Here is an 18,700-nt window from a genome sequence, read left to right as displayed (position 1 = left end):
TCCTATTTCAGTGGACCAACATTGTGGCATGGCAGCAAATGCCAACATTTTGGGGAATAGCAGCAAATCTACAAGAGACCCTGGTTGGTTTTTTGTTTGTTTGTTTGTTTGTTTTCTTCTGAATCAGCAGGGATGGAAGGGGAGTTAGGGAAGTTATGAATTACTCCTTCCTGTAATAGCTCTGACGCGTCACATTCATTATCAGTTGTTTTTTTTTAAAAAAAAAACGTGATTCTAACTAAATGTAGAAGAGAGAGCAAAAAAAAGAGAAAGTGTTCACTTTTTTAATACACTGATTTAGAAATTTGATGTCTTATATCAGTAGTTCTGAAGTATTAATAGCATTCTTTATTTCCGCCTTTACGTTGACAGTGTTGAAGCAGGGTGAATAACTAGGGCATATTTTTTTTTCTAGTAAGCTGTTTCATGATGTTTTCTTTGGAGTTTCTGGATAAGTTCAAGAAAACATTCTGCATGTTGTATCTAGTCTAATGTACTTTTCCATCTCATTAAAAACAAAAACAGACAGACTGCATTCTGTAGCTCTGTAATCCCTAAATACAGAAGTAATTTTCTTCTTTCCTGACTTTGACATTGTAGCTATAATGTTCTAATTTTGATTTTTACAAATCCTTTGGGTCTAATTCTGTGAGCCTACTTATAGCACTGGATTAAAATGTCTGCATCATTTCTTTAGTTATCCAGTTAACTTTAAGACTGTTGTACAAGTGTAAACCAGCCCATGACAGTTTTTTGTACATGTTAAAGAACTTTATTGTTCAGTTTTCATGATTATTGTGTAAGGAAGACTGATATAGATGTTCTATGCTGTCCTGGACCATGTTAATTACACTTATGATGTATTTTGGTTCCACATCACAATGATTTGTCCCCAATGACCCTTTTCTCCTTTCTAGGCACATTTTTTGTTGTTGTTGTTGTTGCAGTTTCCCTTTGCATTGTATTGCTTTGACAACTGTAATTTGAATCAGATCTGAAAGAGGTCCAGAATAAAATATATTTTGATATTATGTTGGCTGTGTACATATATAAAACCTTTGATATCTATGTAGTTTGTATAGACTATTTACTAGTCAAGTAAAGGGAGAGGGATGCTATTTCTTGTTTACAATTTCTTGTTTACATTTTATTGCAATTACTCCTGCAGTGTTCTTTTGTAGAATAAACTTTTTTGCTCTGACTTAGCCTTCATAACATATAGCATGTCTCTTCTCCCATACTGGTGTTACCAGTTGTAACAACTGCCATCAGAACCCAAACCACTGTATTTCATAAATATATTGTTTTACAAGATAGACACTTTAAAGTAAGCCCATAGATAAAATTACAAATTTTACTATTTTATTACTTCTCGTAGGAGATAAGATTTTTTAAATGAAGGGATTACTTACTATTTTTATTAAAGACTAATAGAGCATTTAATCAGCTAAGGAATAACAATTAACTTTTGAATTATTTTAAAAAATCAACGTTGTACTTAGAAGACATTGTTTCACATAAACAGAGACAGATTCATTTGCTTAGAGTCCATTTGAGCACAAAACAATGTGTACATGTTGTTGAAGATTTTTAGGACAGGGTGTGCTCAACATCCTTAATGCCCTTTTTTCTTCATGGAAACCTATTATAATTTAAAATTTTTTTTCCTTAGCTAGTGGCTTATGTTGCTAACAAACCTTATAAGCTGTGAGGAAAGATACTAGGCACCTTCCAGTTTTAATTAATCCCAACTCCTGTAGAGTTACCTAGAGACTTTTTTAAAGAATCATTGAGCATATTTTTTAATTTTTTGTTTTTTTAAAAACTTGTAATCTCCAGGTCTTCTACATTTCCCTTCCATTACCTTAAGTATAAACTACTTATGGGCATATAGCCTTGTCACGTTTTATTAAATGATAAGCTACTGCAGTTACTAGAACTTTCTGGCAGCCTTTCATTTTCAAAGGGTTAACTTTTATTGCATGGCATAGATTGTTAATACCGTTCTGCATTTTACACTTTTTCCGAAAGTGTTGGACAACTAAGGCTTATAATCTAAGTTTGAGGTAAAACAAGTGCAGAAGGGGTTATTTGAAATTTCCTAGTTCTTACACTTTACAGTAGATCAGATTTCTTACCTATTATAATACATAGCAGGTCAAATTAAAGTTTACTGTTTCCTTAGTATATACGCTTGCAAATGCAGTGGAGGAAAAGACACTATGGACAGTAGTTTTACGGTGCTTTTCTCTGCTGTACCAAAGCTCTGTCAACAATGAAATGTTAACCCTATGCTACTTTTTCTGCATGTTTCTTCTCTTCAAATGTCATATATCTCTATGCTTACTTGTCCTAACTTGTAATATTTTTGTATTAAATTTTTTTAGGAGTTCCTTGTAATTTCTTTATAATTTAAAATATATTAAACACAAAGTGTTTAGTAAAGTAAGAAGACAATTATTAACGTTTCTTGGTTGTTGGGTTTGTGTGATCAATTGTGCAAACAATTCACACTTCAAGAACTAGGACCAGTGGGGTGTAATCTACACGGAAAAATATACCACAATTCTGTTAAAAAACAAGCCATCTTAATACGTTATACAATCGAGTGTCAGAATGGGCTGCTTTAAGAGTTACTGCACTACCAGAAATACCAAAATCATAGGTCGGAGGGCTCCTGGACTGCTGTGGAGGGATTTAAACACTGCATGGATACCTCAAGTAGTCAATTCTTCTTACATTAAAAATCCAGTCACGCTGAACTCAGTCTGAGATCAGACATTTGAAAACATCAGCTTCCAGAATCTCACACATTCAAATTTAGGGGGTTTTGAAAACTCTGCATATTGTCAGGTCCTCCTCCACAAAAGCTTTTACTGACTTAATTTATATACACTACTTGACCAGGTGAATTGTCTGATTTTCCAACTCGGGTACCTGAGGAACAGAATACCTCAGGACAAGGAATGGCGACCTACACGTCTGGCGTGGGTCATACTGAAGGCCCAGAGTCATCAGATAACTCAAGTTGAGTTTAATATGACATAAAACTATAGCTGTGTGGTATGTTTTTGAATGTCTCCCGTGAAATGGTTGAAATAAACAAGTTTGAAGTTGGACAAGTGTGTTGAAATAAATGAAGTCTTACTATAATCAAGACTAAATTAGAGGTAAGTAAATTTTACATTTTTAAAAACAATGTTGACTTAGAGTCCCTTAAAACCCTTTTTAAAGTAATATGCCTGGCCCTACCTTAACCTACTCGCTGATATGATAGCACTAGGTGTGTGTGCCTTTTTTTAATGTTTGTGTGCCATAGATGATAGTCATAAGTACCCGCTCACAAAGAAATTGAAAAATTCCCGTTTGCAAATATCCAACCAGTTCTTCTGTGGTTACACAGTTACCACTTTGCTATGTGTCCTTCCAGACGTTTTTAATACATGCGTAAAGAACAAAACAGGGTTGTAATATTCACGGATTTGAGAAACTAGCTTTTTCGCTGAACCGGTCAGGGCCTTTTGTGCCATCCGTGTATATACACCCCTCTGCTGTAGATGTGGAGTCTACCATAGAGATTTAGGGCATGAATACTACCTGACTGTCTGTGTTGAATCCCAGCTCCACTCTTAAGTTGTTTGACCTAAGGAGTTACTGTCCTGGCTTTCCCATGTGTAAAATGGGGCTAGCAATAGTACCTACCTCACAGATTGGTTATGAGGATTAAAATTGTTAACGTATATAAAGCCCTTAGGGAACCATGCCTGCTTGTGTAAAGCATACTATATGCTACCTTTATTTTGATTTTTAATGGTTGTATTGTATACTGTAATTCAGTTAGCCCCCTATAATGTATATTTACTTCTTCACTGTTTCCTTTTACAAACAGTGATGCAGTAAACAAATCAGTAGGGCAAACTCGACAGTTGATTCTGATGTACACTCCTGGTTAATAGGCATTTTCAAAGAATCTATAAAACTTGCTACCCACCCATTTTCTGGCATTAACTGAATATGTTATTTTGAAAAGAGTCACCTGGGAATCTGTGGAAGGGCGATTTCTTGGGGAAAATGCTCTGGATGTTTACTCAGTGTACATACAGGAACAAGAGAGAAAATAATTTAGACCAATAAAGGACAATCACGTGGCAGGAGTTAGCAGAAAACCACTAATGTTTTAAGCCTGTGTTACTAGTCATTAAATGTTCAAGATATGAGTAAGACTTTGTTTAAACATGGAAGAGTATTTCTGCCCCGGAGCAAGATACGTAGGTTAAATCCAATTATAAAGTTACAGAACTACCAGAATATTTAGTGACATATACTAATAATGCTGGGAGCCAAGTTCCTAGTCCATGTGCTAGAATGGCAGGCATGTCTTTATTATAGGACTTAAAAAAAGTTCTGTCGTTATACATTTTACCTTCTCGAGTCTTGGGTCTTCTTTTGTTACTTTTTCAGCACATATTTATTTGTTGAAAATCGAGTATGTCCCAGGAAGTGCCTTTCCCACTACAATAGTAGTACAAATGGTGAGCAGGAAAAGATAGGCTCTGCCTTTGTGAAGTATTGTAATTGAATGCTGTAATAGGGAATTAGGTTGAAGCTGTTTTTCTAAGTCAAAAACTACTAAACACTGGAAATTTTAAAAGGTTCAGCTTAATTTGAGGTACTGTTTCTAAATGGCAAGGGGTTTCTAACAGTTTGGGTTGTTGGCCCCTTAGACTAGGTGAGCTCATCTGGCTACGTATGTCCCAGTACGGCCCTCTCTGTGACCCACGTTGCACGTGTAATTACTTGTTTTATGTCAGTCTTCTAATGCTGCTATTAAAATTTTAAATAGTATGTATTTACCTCCACTTATTACTTAAAACAGTGTCCATTGATTCCTTACCTGGAAAGCCAGAGAAATTAGGCACTTCATCTCTTCTCACCTCAAGAGCTCTGTTATGATTTTCACTCGTTAAAGGTGATAGGCATATTTTTGCTGTTACTGCTGTTACAGTCAGGAACTCATAAATGTTGGAAATGTGTGCCAATCTGTGTCTCAAACCTCACCCCTAACCAGGTTTCCAAAGGCAGTTACACACAAACAGTATATGAGTCAAAGTACCTCTTTTTTAATAGCTACAGGAGCTGTACTTGTATCAACCCATTCAGCTCTAGAGGGAGGCTGCTTTGAGGTTTGTGGTTTAGGGTTTTGCTACTCAAAACTGTAGCCCATAGGCCTCACCTGGAAACTTGTTAGAAGTCGTCCCAAGCCCCACCCCAGGACCTAATGAATCTGAAGCTGCAGTGTTACAAGGTTCCCCCCACCACACACACCCAAGTAAATTGCATGCACATGAAGGTTTGAGAATTACTGTAGGGTCTGAAGTCAAACTAGAGGACCTTGTACCACTTTCCCCCTCCCCATGCCTATCCTGAAGTCCTTGAGACTAGCAGCGTATGTTGGGACACCATAACAGTTGCTGTTCATGATAGGGGTAGAGGTCCCCAAAGGGACTCTAAAACACAGCTTACTGATAAGACATGGAGTGGTAAAATTTTAGGGTATTGTATTAAAGGGTTCTCAATAAACACAGTAATCCTGCTAAACTTAATAATATCCCAATATCTCAGGCTCTGACCATCAACTGGGAGACCATGGGCAAGATACCCTCTCTCTGCCTATGTCCTTACCTGTAAACTGGAAAATGACAGTCACCTGTCTTGGGTTGTAAGGATTAAAGGAGATGATGCATGTAGTTTTGAGCACCATGCCCAGCTCATAGTTAGGCATGAGGAAAAGTATAACCATTATTGTCCTCTGGTGGTGGTGCTGACGGAGGGTGCCAGGATGATGCGAGGAGCAGAAGCTCCTATACCTTTATGTTGAGATGTATGTGATTTGTATTGTCTTCTGTATACACATCTGTTTATATTCAGTTTTATATCTCAGTAAGTTCAGCACTCACTTTGAGACTGTGGCTTCTTTGTTCCTGAGTTTATTTGGACCCAGTTTTTAGTTGTTGGATTTAGTTGGATTTCATCTTCGTTTAGTCCTAGTGAGTTCTGTCTTCCTTGAATCCTTGTGCATTTGAGGCTCTTGCTGTACTGTCCTACACAAAAATGAATACTTGATAGAGTATATTATTCTTGCATCGCATTTTCTTAAATCTCAGTTGATCAGCATTAAAGTGGAAGTCAAGAACTCCCAACGTGAGAATAAGTGGTATTTCACCCAGGACCCGCTAAATCAGATTGCATGCAGAGTGAGGATCCTCAATCTGTGTTTCCAGAAGTTTCTAATGCACAGGAAACCTAGAGAACCACACTGTGCTACTCGCCTGTCTTCTGGCAATCACCGCTGCTGTGCTGAAGTGCGAGACCACCGTGGCTTTTGTCTCAGGTAATTTTTTTCCCCCTGGATTCCTGAGAATTCCTTGTCCTTGAAATTCTGTAACTTCTCAGGATATGCCTAGGTATTGCTCCCTTCTGAATCTGTTCTGGAACCCAGCAAAACCTAGTTAACACAGTAAGCCCACAGTCACGTTTTTCTTTACTTCCAAAAACCTTATTAAAATGTTGAGTCTGTTTTTCCTTTTCATGATATTTTGCTGAGCCTTGCGGCAGACCCAGCTGAAGTTAGCAATCATGACTATCCAGTGGCACCAGTCTACATGCCCTTGTGTGCTTTTTCTCCATGTGCTCAACAGGCTTGGGGAAGAGGATGTCTTAGGTGGTGATTGAGACTAGCAGGGTCAAGGAGCTTTCAACAGTTCACACCTTGCCAGAGGGTTAGCACTCCCAAGAACTTCCAGGACATGGGGTCCTCTAGTCAGGATATGCCTGGGACAGAGTGAGTAGCACTTGTGAGAAACCTCAGGTTTCTGGAGACTGGAAAGGTTTCCATGTGTCTGGAAGGAACCGTCGTGACCCAGGTTAAAGGCAAGGGTGATAACTGGCTTAAGTATGCCTGGCGTTCATGCTTCCTGGGAGATGGTGGAAGTTCTGCCGCCGTGAAAGAGCTTGTCAGATGGGTTAGAAGATTATGGTTGCTCAGAGCTGTCAATGAGAATACGCGGCAGTGCCTGGGAAGGGGACTGTGGAATAGAGGCTAAGTGTGGGGCGGGGCAGGGGAGCAGGGTCGGTTTAGCAACGTGAAGTTAGGTGGCTGAGGCAGCTGTGTCTCTTGGATTCAGTCATCTAGCCATACTGAAATAGATGCACCTCCTGTAAGGTTTCTTCTCCCCTATATAGTCATGTAATTCCTATACCTGGAATGCCTTCTCCCTTGCCTAATTCCTAATTATCAGGTTCAGTCAAGCCAGGTGCTTCTCGGAAGACTGGCCGTTGCCTACCGCCTTCCTTCTGCCTCTACTTCTGCTCTGGGGTAGGTGCCCCTGCCACTCTCAGTGCCCTGTCCACAGCTCTGGTGATAGAATGGCTTCCTAGGCTGCCTCTACTAAACTGAGTTCCCCAAGGGCAAAGCCTATCTATTGTATTTCTCTCTGGATTCCCAGAACCTAGGATAGTGCCTGGGGGAAATAGCTGTTTGATGAATTCCAGAGATAAGGGATGGAAGGCACTCACAGAGAGTAAATTGTGAAAATGAGAAGGTCACATACTGTAGTGAAAAAAAGCATTACCTTTTTCCTATGGATGTGAGCTGGAACAAGTTTCTTTATATCTGAGCATCAATTTCTTATGTCTGAGAAATATCTATGTAAGATATCTTGCTTTCAAGGTAGTTTTAAGGATTAGCAGTCTTGTAACTTGTTTAGCACAGTGGCTGGCATAAATTAGGCTTTTATATACATGGCATGATTACTATTGTTGCTATTTTTACCGTTATAAACATGCCAGAGAAAACATTTGTTTGACAGGATCATTTGTTGAAAATAATTAGTGGTAATTAGATTTACAGAAGCACTACTATTATGGACATGAATGTGGAAGTAGTTATTGAACAAGCTGTTATTTACAGTTGCATTTTGTTATGATGGTACATTTTTAAATACGTAATTGTTTTTTGTATGCAGCCTAGTTGCATGATGATGATGATGGCTGTGTGTCTGTGTAATCAGTTCCCTTGTGTTACTTCGCCTGTGTTTTTTTCTGTCTTGCCCTTAGTCGCCACTAAATTTTTTTTGGCGGGGGCGGGGGGCATTGTCAAAAATTGGAGAATGCACTTTTAAATGCAACTCTGTGCCAGACATCCGTTTTGTGATCTATTATTTATAGAAAAACATCGGAAATGGCATCAATATTAAGAACCAAGGTTCTAAAGGAGTAGCATTTCACATGTCGCTTTCTTTTGCCTTGATTTCAATATATCTCACTTAGACTTCAATTTTGAAACATGAATCATGGTCAAAATAGCACTCTACTTCTGTGTGTTTGGTCACCTTCATTTTTCAGACATAGACCTTTTGATCTACGTAATTGTTTTTTTCCTTATGGTAGTAATGTGCGCTCATTGTAGAAAATCTTTAAGAAAAAGTGTTGAGGTATATGTGTAAATAAGGAGAAAAATCACAAGTGTAAATTTTATCTAGCTTTAAGCAGGATGCTTAGGTACTGCTAAATATAGGCCTTTCTGCCATTTCAGTGAAGAATAGGGCGTCCTGCTGACCTCCATGGGACGCATCACATGAGTAAGAAAGATTAATTGTTATTTCAGGTTACTGAGATTTTGGAGTTGTTTGTTATTGTAGCATACTCACTCTTTTACCCCTACCTCTGACCCACCTGGGCATTCTCTCCTATAGTAGCCTCTGTTAGCTACATAATATTCTAGACACTTTCCTACGTGTTTATAAACATAAACCAATGGTTTGTTTCAACATAAAGGGGATTATGCTGTACTTGTTATTCTGTGGCTTAATTTTATTTCATTTAGTATATTAAAACGTCTTTCCATGTCCTTTTTCAGAACAGCTTTATCGAGCTCTAATTGACATAAAGTACATATTTATTTGTTTATTTTTAAAGATTTAATTTTATTTTTGGCTGCGTTGGGTCTTCGTTGCTGCGTGCGGGCTTTCTTTAGTTGCAGCGAGCAGGGGCTACTCTTCGTGGCTGTGCGTGGGCTTCTCCTTGTGGTGGCTTCTCTTGTTGCGGAACATGGGCTCTAGGCGCACAGGCTTCAGTAGTTGTGGCTCATGGGCTTAGCTGCTCCGCGGCATGTGAGACCTTTCCGGATCAGGGATTGAATCCGTGTCCCCTGCGTTGGCAGGCGGATTCTTATCCACTGCACCACCACAGAAGCCCCAAAGTACATATTTAAATTGTGCAGGTTTACGTGTTTCTACCTGTGTATATACCTGTGACATAATCACACTTAAAAAATGGACCTATCTGTCCCCTTCAAAGTTTGCTTTTGCCCCTTGGGAATCCCTCTCAGCCATCCCTGTCCTGACCCCAACCATTCTCAGGTTATCTTCTCCCAGCAAAGATGTGTGGCAACATGCATGGAGTATCGCCAACCAGGAAAACTTGTCCAAGCCCTGGTGTTAATGCCGAAAACTCGGCCTCTGTGCACTGGTGCCGAATTGAATCTTGGAGACAAGAGTTTGGGGTGAAGTAGAAGAGAGTAGTTTTATTGCTTTGCTGGACAAAGCGGGACACAGCAGGCTCGTGCCCTCAAAAACTGTGTCCCAACCCGGGAGGATTTGGTGAGGAGTTTTATAGCCATGGTTCAAGGGCGGGGTTGCTGATAAGGATCAGGGTGCGTGCAGGGCCTGCACCCCTTTAATCTGGCCTCAGGTGGTCTCCTGGTGATCAGCTTCTCTGCAATGAAGAATGCTGACATCTTCCATTTGTTGGGGGGTTTCGTGCTGCAGAAGAGCTCAAAGATACTATCATGTGTATCCCTTGAGGCAGAACCAGGATCCTGCCCCAAGCCTGGCTTGACTGCGCCTTCCTTGCCTCCGCATCCCCTCCCTTCCTCGATTAACAACCCTTTGAACCTGCCTTTTAGAACTCAGGGAAGGTCATGGAGGCTGAAGCCTGTTACCTACAAACCAGAGACGGGGAACAGAAAGGCTTCCATGCCCAGGAGTCCCACAGGGTCCTGCTGGATTTCAGTGGTCCAGATCTTACTCGGTGGCTGGGTCACAAACACGTAGTTGACCACCCATGTGGTTGACCTTAGTTTCCAGCCCCTTTGAAGGCTGAGCTGATAACTGTCTGGCCCAAGCCCCTCCTCCCCCACCCTAACCATAAATCACATTGTTAGCATAGATCATCTGGCATGGCCCAATGCCTCCAGGTCAACAAAGACACTCTTATCAGGCAGGACGCTGAAGAGCTTATAAATTACCTCCCAGGAGCTAGAGGCAAAGGCCAAATCTCTTTAGGCAAGGTTAATCCTTTACTGCTCAACTGGTATTGACTTGCAGATATTTATTTTATTCTTCAGGTTAGAATCCAATGCTGTCATTATCTATTTTGATGATCACATCAGTCCTTATTTGGCCATTGAGAGGTCTTTCAGGTCGGCTTCTGTGCTCTTTCAACATGCCCCAGCACTTTTTTTTTTTTTATAAGCACTTTATTACTTTTTGACACTTCAAGTTTGCCCAGATTCATCTAGTATTTTCCCTGCCCCCACCATAGAAAAAGCCATTTCTTCAAAGAGCTCAGTTTTCTTTTACTGGAGAATGGTATTTAGGCTGTAGGTGTTTTCATTGTTACTGTCGCTGCTTCTAAGTCCCCCTCAGAGCTAGTACACAAATACATGGATGTGTGTTAACCCATGTATACTTATATATCTTGATTTATTTCTCTAACTTTACATGTATTAAAATAAATGTGAGTTTATACTGACATCTGACTTTCTTCTAGTACCACTTGGGTTCCTTCTAGTTTTCCCCCTTGCCTACATGTCACTTCACTCTGTAACCTGCCTCTCATTATCTATAATTTATTTGCATATTGCTTTAACCCTAGTCTACATATAGTTTCAGAATTACTAAACTGTGCCCCTGTGTAAAAAAAATTTTCTGAGCCATAATACAATGTTGTTTCGTACAATTCTTTACATTTACAGTGTCTAGTCAAAGCAGTGTTATCCAAAGTTAGGTTAAGTTCCTTTTTTTCCCACCCCTTCAGTGAAGTTATGCATTTGTAATATAATTGAATTTATTTTTCAGCCTGGATTTCATACTGACATCCTACTTGAACTATTTCTTAATTTGCATGCAGTAAAATGCACTTTTTACGGTATAAAATATGGGTTTTGTTAAATGCATAGTCATTTATATACCAACCACCAAAATACCACAGAGAAACAGTTCCATTACCCTGAAACTTCCCTGGACAGCTACTTTGTAGTCAACTGCCCTCGCCTCCCTCAGCCTTCAAGCAATCACTGATCTGTTTTCCATACCTGTAGTTTTGGCCTTTTTCAGAATGTGATGTAAATGCAGTAATACATGCAGCCTTTTAAGGCTGCCCTCTTTCAAATTTTTAAATGCATATGTGATTCATCCATTTTGTTAGATCAATCAATAGTTTATTCCTTTCAATTGCTGACTAATGTTCCATTGTATGGATGTACCACAGCTTTTTAATTCATTCACCCATTGGACATTTTGGTTGTTTTCAGTTTTTGGTGATTGTGGCTAAAGATGCTATAAACACTTACATACAGATTTTAGTGTAAACAGAAGTTTTCAAATCACTTGGGTAAATGCATAGAAGTGGGAAGAAACAGTCAACTGTTTTTGCCAAGTGGCTGTACCACTTTTTTATTCCCACCACAATTGAATGAGTTCTCCACATCCATGTCAGCATTTGTAACCATTAAGCTTTTTTGAAAAGCCATTCTAATAATTGTGCAATGGTATCTCAGTGTGGTTTTAACTTGCATTTCCCTAGTGACTATCTTTTCATGTGCTTATTTGCCAGCCATATATCTTCTATGGCAGTGTCTGTTCAAAGCTGGCCCATTTTTTCATTGGGATGCTCGTTTCCTTTTTTTTTTGAGCTTTGATAGTTTTTTATATCCTGGATATGAGTCTTTTATCAGATACTTTTTTTTTCCTTTAACAGTGTCTTTCTAAAAGCACATATTCTTAATTTTGATGGTGTCTACTGTATCACTTTTTAAGCACTTATTATTTGTTGTTGTATCTAAGAATGTCATATAGTTGGAATCATGGTATGTAGTAGCCTTTTCACATAGTCTTCTTTTACTTAGTAATATGTATTTAAGTTTCCTCCGTATCTTTTCATGGCTTTATAGCTCATTTCTTTTTAGTGCTAAAATTGCATTGTATTGATATACCACAGATTTTTTAGAATTAATTAATTTATTTTTATATTTGGCTGTGTTGGGTCTTTGTTGCGGTGTGCGGGCTTTCTCTAGTTGCGGTGAGCAGGGGCTACTCTTTATTGCGGTGCACGGGCTTCTCATTGCGGTGGCTTCTCTTTTTGCGGAGCATGGGCTCTAGGCATGCGGACTTCAGTAGTTGCAGCACGTGGACTCAGTAGTTGTGGCTCGTGGGCTCTAGAGCGTAGGCTCAGTAGTTGTGACACACGGGCTTAGTTGCTCCGCAGCATGTGGGATCTTCCCGGAGCAGGGCTCAAACCCGTGTCCCCTGCATTGGCAGGAGGGTTCTTAACCACTGTGCTACCAGGGAAGCCCCTGTACCACAGATTAACCATTCATCTGCTGAAAGCCATCTTGGTTGCTTTCAAATTTGGCAGTTATTAATAAGGCTGCTATAAACACTCATATGCAGATTTTTGTATAGACATATGTTTTCAAATCCGTTAGGTAAATACCAAAGAGTGTGATTACTGAATCATATGGTAACGGTACATTTAGTTTAGTAATACACCACCAAACTGTCTTCCAAAGTGGCTGTACCATGTGAGCTTGAGAAGAATGTGTATTCTGCTGTTGGATGAAGTTTTCTACAGATGTTGTTTATACATCTAGTTGCTTGATGGTGTTGTGGAGTCCGTTTCTGAAAGAGGAGGTGTGGACTTGCCCAACTACGGTAATAGATTCATCTGTTTCTCCTTGTAATTCTGTCAGTTTTTGCTTCACATAGTTTGATGCTCTCTTGTTAGACATATGCATGTTAAGGATTGTTATGTATTCTTGAAAGATTGACCCCTTTATTATTATGTAATGCCCTTCTTTATCCCTGGTAACTTTCCTTGCTTTGAAGTCTGCTTTGTCTGAAGTTAATATAGTTACCCCTGCTATGTTTTTTTTTTTTTTTTTGCGGTATGCGGGCCTCTCACTGCTGTGGCCTCTCCCGTTGTGGAGCACAGGCTCCGGACGTGCAGGCTCAGCAGCCATGGCTCACGGGCCCAGCCGCTCCGCGGCATGTGGGATCCTCCCGGACCGGGGCACGAACCCGTGTCTCCTGCATCAGCAGGCGGACTCGCAACAACTGCGCCACCAGGGCAGCCCACTCCTGCTATCTTTTGATTAGTGTGAGCATGGTATATTTTTCTCCATCCACTTACTTTTAATCTATATGTCTTTATAATTAAAATGGTTTTCTTGTAGACAACATATAGTTGGGTCTTGTTTTTTGATCCACTCTGACAATCTCTCATTTTCCCCCAGCTTTATGGAAGTATTGCTGACAAATAAAAATTGTGTATGTTTAAGGTATATGTGATGTTTTGATATGTGTGTACATTGTGAAATATTTACCACGATCAAGCTAATTAATCTATCCATCACTTGACAGTTACCTTTTTCCGAATATGTAGTGAGAACACTTTAAATCTACTCTCTTAGCAAATTTCAAATATAATACATTATTATTAACTATAATCACCGTGCTGTACATTAAATCTCCAGAACTTATTCATTTTATAACTGAAAGTATGTACCCTTTTTTTTTTTTTTTTAAATTATTTATTTTATTTATTTATTTCGGCTGCATTGGGTCTTTGTTGCTGTGCATGGGCTTTCTCTAGTTGCGGGGAGCAGGGGCTACTCTTAGTTGTGTTGCGGGGGCTTCTCATTGTGGTGGCTTCTCTTGCTGTGGAGCACAGGCTCTAGGTATGTGGGCTCCAGTAGTTGTGGCACGTGGGCTCAGTAGTTGTGGCACACGGGCCCAGGTGCTCCGCGGCATGTGGGATCTTCCCAGACGAGGGCCCGAACCCGTGTCCCCTGCCTCGGCAGGCAGACTCCCAGCCACTGCACCACCAGGGAAGTCCCAGTATGTACCCTTTGACCAACTTTTCCCCTTCCCCCCATCCCCCAGCCCCTGGTAAATATCATTCTACTCTCTGTTACTATGAGTTTGACTTTATTATTTTTTAAATTCCATATATAAGTGAGATCACATAAATATAATATATATTACATATTCTTTATTCGTTTGTCTATTAACAGACACTCGTTTCCATATCTTGGCTACTGTGAATAATGCAGCAATGAACATGGGAGTGCAAATACCTTTTTGAGGTAGTGATCTTATTTCCCTTGGATATATATCCAGAAATGGAATTGCTGGATCATATGGTACTTCTATTTTTAATTTTTTTGACTTTTTGATAATAGCCATCCTAACAGGTGTGAAGTGATAGCTCATGATTTTGATATGCACTCCCTTGATGGTTAGTGATGCTGAGCATCTTTTCATATACCCATTAGCCATTTGTACATCTTTGGAGAAATGTCTGTTCAAGTCCTTTGCCCATTTTTAAATTACTTTATTTTCTTTTTTGCTATTGATATTCCTTACATATTGGGGATTTAATCCCTTACTGGATATTATGGTTTACAAATATGTTCTCCCATTCCATAAGTTGCCTTTTCATTTTGCTGATTGTTTCATTTGCTGTGCAGAACTTTTTAGTTTGATGTAGTACCACTTGTTTATTTTTGCTTTTGTTGCTTATATAAAATCTGTCTTTTAATTGGTGCATTTAGACCCTTAACATTCAAAGTGATTATTGATATAGTTGGATGATTATCTACCATATTCATTACTGTTACTGGTCTTTGTTCCTACTTTTGTCTTCCACTCCTATTTTGCCTTTTGTAGTTTTAATTAGCATATCAGTTATACAGTCACCCTTCCTTATCCAAGGTTTTCACATTCAAGGATTCAACCAACTTCGGGTCAAAATTATTCAAAAAGAGATTCCAGAAAGTTCCAAAAAGCAAAACTTGAATTTGCTGTGTGCTGGCAAACATTTACGTAGCATTTCCGTGGTATTTGGTATGATAAGTAATTTAGAAATAATTTAAAGTATATAGGAGGATATGCATAGGTTATATGCAAATACTATACCATTTTATAAGAGAGACTTGAGCATCCTTGGATTTTTGGTATCTTCAGCGGGTCCTGGAACAAATCTCTCGCAGATACTGGGAGATAACTGTACTTTTTTTCTTAAAAAAATTTTTTTTTTTAGTGATTGCCCTGGAGTTTGCAATATACATGTACAACAAATTCAAGTCCACCCTCAAATAACACTATACTACTCAGTTTACAGGCATGAACAAAATAATCCTAATTCCTCCCTTCCGTCCCTTGTATCATTCCTGTAATTCATTTTACTTATATATAAGCATATATACATTAGACATACATACACACACTGTTGACCCTTGAACAACAAAGGGGATAGGGGTGCTGACCTTCTGTACAGTTAAAAATCCATGTACAACTTTATAGTTGGCCCTCCGTAACTGAGGTTCTGTGTCTGCAGATTCAACCAACTTCAGATCATGTAGTACCATATTATCTATTTAGTAAAAAAAAAAAATCCACGTATAAGTGGGCCTGTGCAGTTCAAAACCATGTTAAGGGTCAACTCTGTGTGTGTGTGTGTATGTGTGCGCACACGCGTGTGTGTGCGCGTATGCATGTATGATATATGTAAGTGTATATAGTTGAATACACTGTTGCTGTTATTTTGAACTAACATCTGTTACACCAATTAAAAATAAGAAAAATAAAAGTTTTTATTTGACCTTCACTTTTCTGAGACTCTTCCTTTCTTTATGTAAATCTGAATTTCTGACCTATATCATTTTCCTTGTCTCCAAATAACTTTTTTAAACATTTCTTGCAAGTCAAGTCTATTGGCAACAAAATCCCTCAAATTTTGTTTGTCTGACAAAGTCTTTATTTCTACTTCACTTTTGAAAAATTATTTTGCAGGGTACAGAATTCTAGGGTCTTTTTTTTTCTCTCAGCACTAACTATTTCATTCCACTTTCTTCTTGTTTGCATGGTTTCTGAGAAGTTGCATTTAATTCTTGCCTTTCTTCCTATGTAGGTAAGGTGTGATTTTCCTCTGGCTTCTCCCAGGATTTTTTCTTTATCTTTGATTTTCTCTTGTTTGAAAATTATATACCTAGATGTAGGATTTTTTTCAGTTTTGATTTTGGTTTGGTTTTGTTTTATTTGTATTTATTATGCTTCATGTTTTCTGAATTTCCTGAATCTGTGGTTTGGTGTCTGATATTAGTTTGAGGAGCTCTCAGTCATTATTGGTTCAAATATTTCTTCTATTTCTTTCTACCTTTCTTCCTCGGATGCTCCCATTACATGTATGTTACACTTTTTGTGGTTGTCCTACAGTCCTTGGATATTCTGGTTTTTTTCATTCTTTGTTCTCTTTGCTTTTCAGTTTTGTAGGTTTTTACTTTTACTGAGATACCTTCAAGCTCAGAGACTCTTTCCTCGGGCATGTCCAGTCTACTAAGTCTATCAAAGACATTCTTTATTTCTGTTACAGTGTTTTAGATCTCCAGCGTGTCTTTTTGTTTCTTTTTGAGAATCTCTGTCATCTCTCCTTATATTACCTGTCTTTGCATATTGTCTACTTTATCTATTAGACTCCTTACCATTTTAATCATAGTTACTTTAAATTCTCAAGTCTGACAGTTCCAAAATCCCTCCATGTCTGAATGTGATGCTTGCTCTATCTCTTCAGATTGTGTTTTTTGCCTTTTAGTATGCCTTGATTTTTTTCTTCATAGCCAGACATGATGTGCTGGGTGAAAGGAACTGCTGTAAACAGGCCTTTAGTAACGTGGGTGAAGTGTGGGAGGAGAGGAAGTGTTCTGTAACCCTGTGATTAGGTCTCAGACTTCTAATGAGCATGTCTCTCTGGACTGTGAACTTCACAAGCGTTTTTCAGTTTTTTCCTCCCCACTTAGGTGGGACAGGTTGGCTAGAGCTGACTTGAGTTGGGTATTTCCCCCCCGCAGAAGGTTAGGCTCCGGTTAACTAGTTTCTCCTGAGGGCAGGCCTTGTTAAGCACAGAGTGCTCTGGCGTATTTCAAAATGGTTCCTTTTCCCCTCCCACTGCCAGCAGCACAAGGGAGTTTTTCTCAGATTTTTACTGTGAGAACCTAGTTGAGCTCCTTCAGATGAAACACAGAAGTGCGGGGGGGAGGTCCCCTATGACTGGGTCCCCCTGGAGTTTTTAAACCTCAAACTTATCCTCACTGAGTCTCCAGCAATTCATCAATTACAGTTCAGGTTTTCCTACCCTGGCACTGGATCCCCTGGCTGTTTCTGTTCCTTTGTGTCTGCTTCCGTAAACTGTGATAACCTTATTCATCCTGTCTGTCTCTCCATCTTGGAGGGAAACATTTTACCTGTCTCCTCTTCTCTCTTACGGGCCCAAGAAGAGCTGTTCTTTCAGTCTGTTCAGCTTTCTACTTGTTAGGACAGAGCAGTAACTTCCAAACTCCTTACACATGGGACTGGAAACCAGAAGTTTCATCTGCCACTTTTAAAGGACCCTTTATTTACATTGGGTCTACTTGAAAAATCCAGGGTAATCTCTCTATTCTAAAGTCAGCTGATAAGCAGCTTTGATTCTGACTGCAACCTTAATTCCTCTTTGCCATGTGGCAGACTGTCATCACTGGTTCTGGGGATTTGGATGTGGACATGTTTTGGTTGTCATTACTCTGCCTACCACACCCCACTGTATCTCTTAAAAAAAATATTTTAACGAAGATGAAATGTTAAATAGAGGGTTAGAAATCACTCTTACTGCTGGTAAGCAGCTATTGTTATTTTTGGATAATATTTAGACGTACTAAGCTATGTCCACCTCTTTCTTTGGTTCCAGCAGACAGCTAGCTCTGTGTTCATTGCCTCAGGGAAAGTATACAGCAGCGCAGAAAACAAGTTTTCTCCAAGTCTTTCTGAGTTCTCTTAGGAGAACTTAGTGGATTTGGAGTCATAGTAAGAGTATGGAGGGTGGGGGAGAGAGAGAGAGACGAAAAGAATGAAAGGTCTGTGTGTTCCAAGAGCAGAGAGGACCATTTCCTGCTTCCAGACAACACTACTGTGTGGTCCACGTTATCCTGAGAGGACCGGCACTAAGCTATGTCTAGGCACATGGGATCTGTGTGGCCAAGCAGATTTCCATCTTCTGTCCAAGAAGAGCCTAGAAGGAGCAGAGAATCTCTAGGTCTAAAGAGACTATAAACTTAAGGAAAAGTGCTCATCTTTTGCCCCAACAAAGGATTATCTGAAAATCACATCTCTCCCCATGCTTCGGCGTATCCTAGGGGCCTGGAACTGTAGTACCACCCAGAGGAGCGTGGTGAGAACTTCATAAAGTACTAGGGTACTTTTTTCTTTGACCCTGTGGAGTGGGGTAGACTGGAAGGTGGCTCAGAGTCAGAAATTAAGTTTTGTTTTTAAAAATTCTACTGTTTATAATTTTGTCGAATGGCATTCCTGCCTGGTGCTTTGTAGTT

Source organism: Phocoena phocoena, chromosome 4 (assembly GCF_963924675.1).
Source record: "Phocoena phocoena chromosome 4, mPhoPho1.1, whole genome shotgun sequence".
NCBI classification, from domain to species: Eukaryota; Metazoa; Chordata; class Mammalia; order Artiodactyla; family Phocoenidae; genus Phocoena; species Phocoena phocoena.
The sequence above is the reverse complement of the archived record's forward strand: the minus strand, read 5'-3'. Positions refer to the sequence as shown.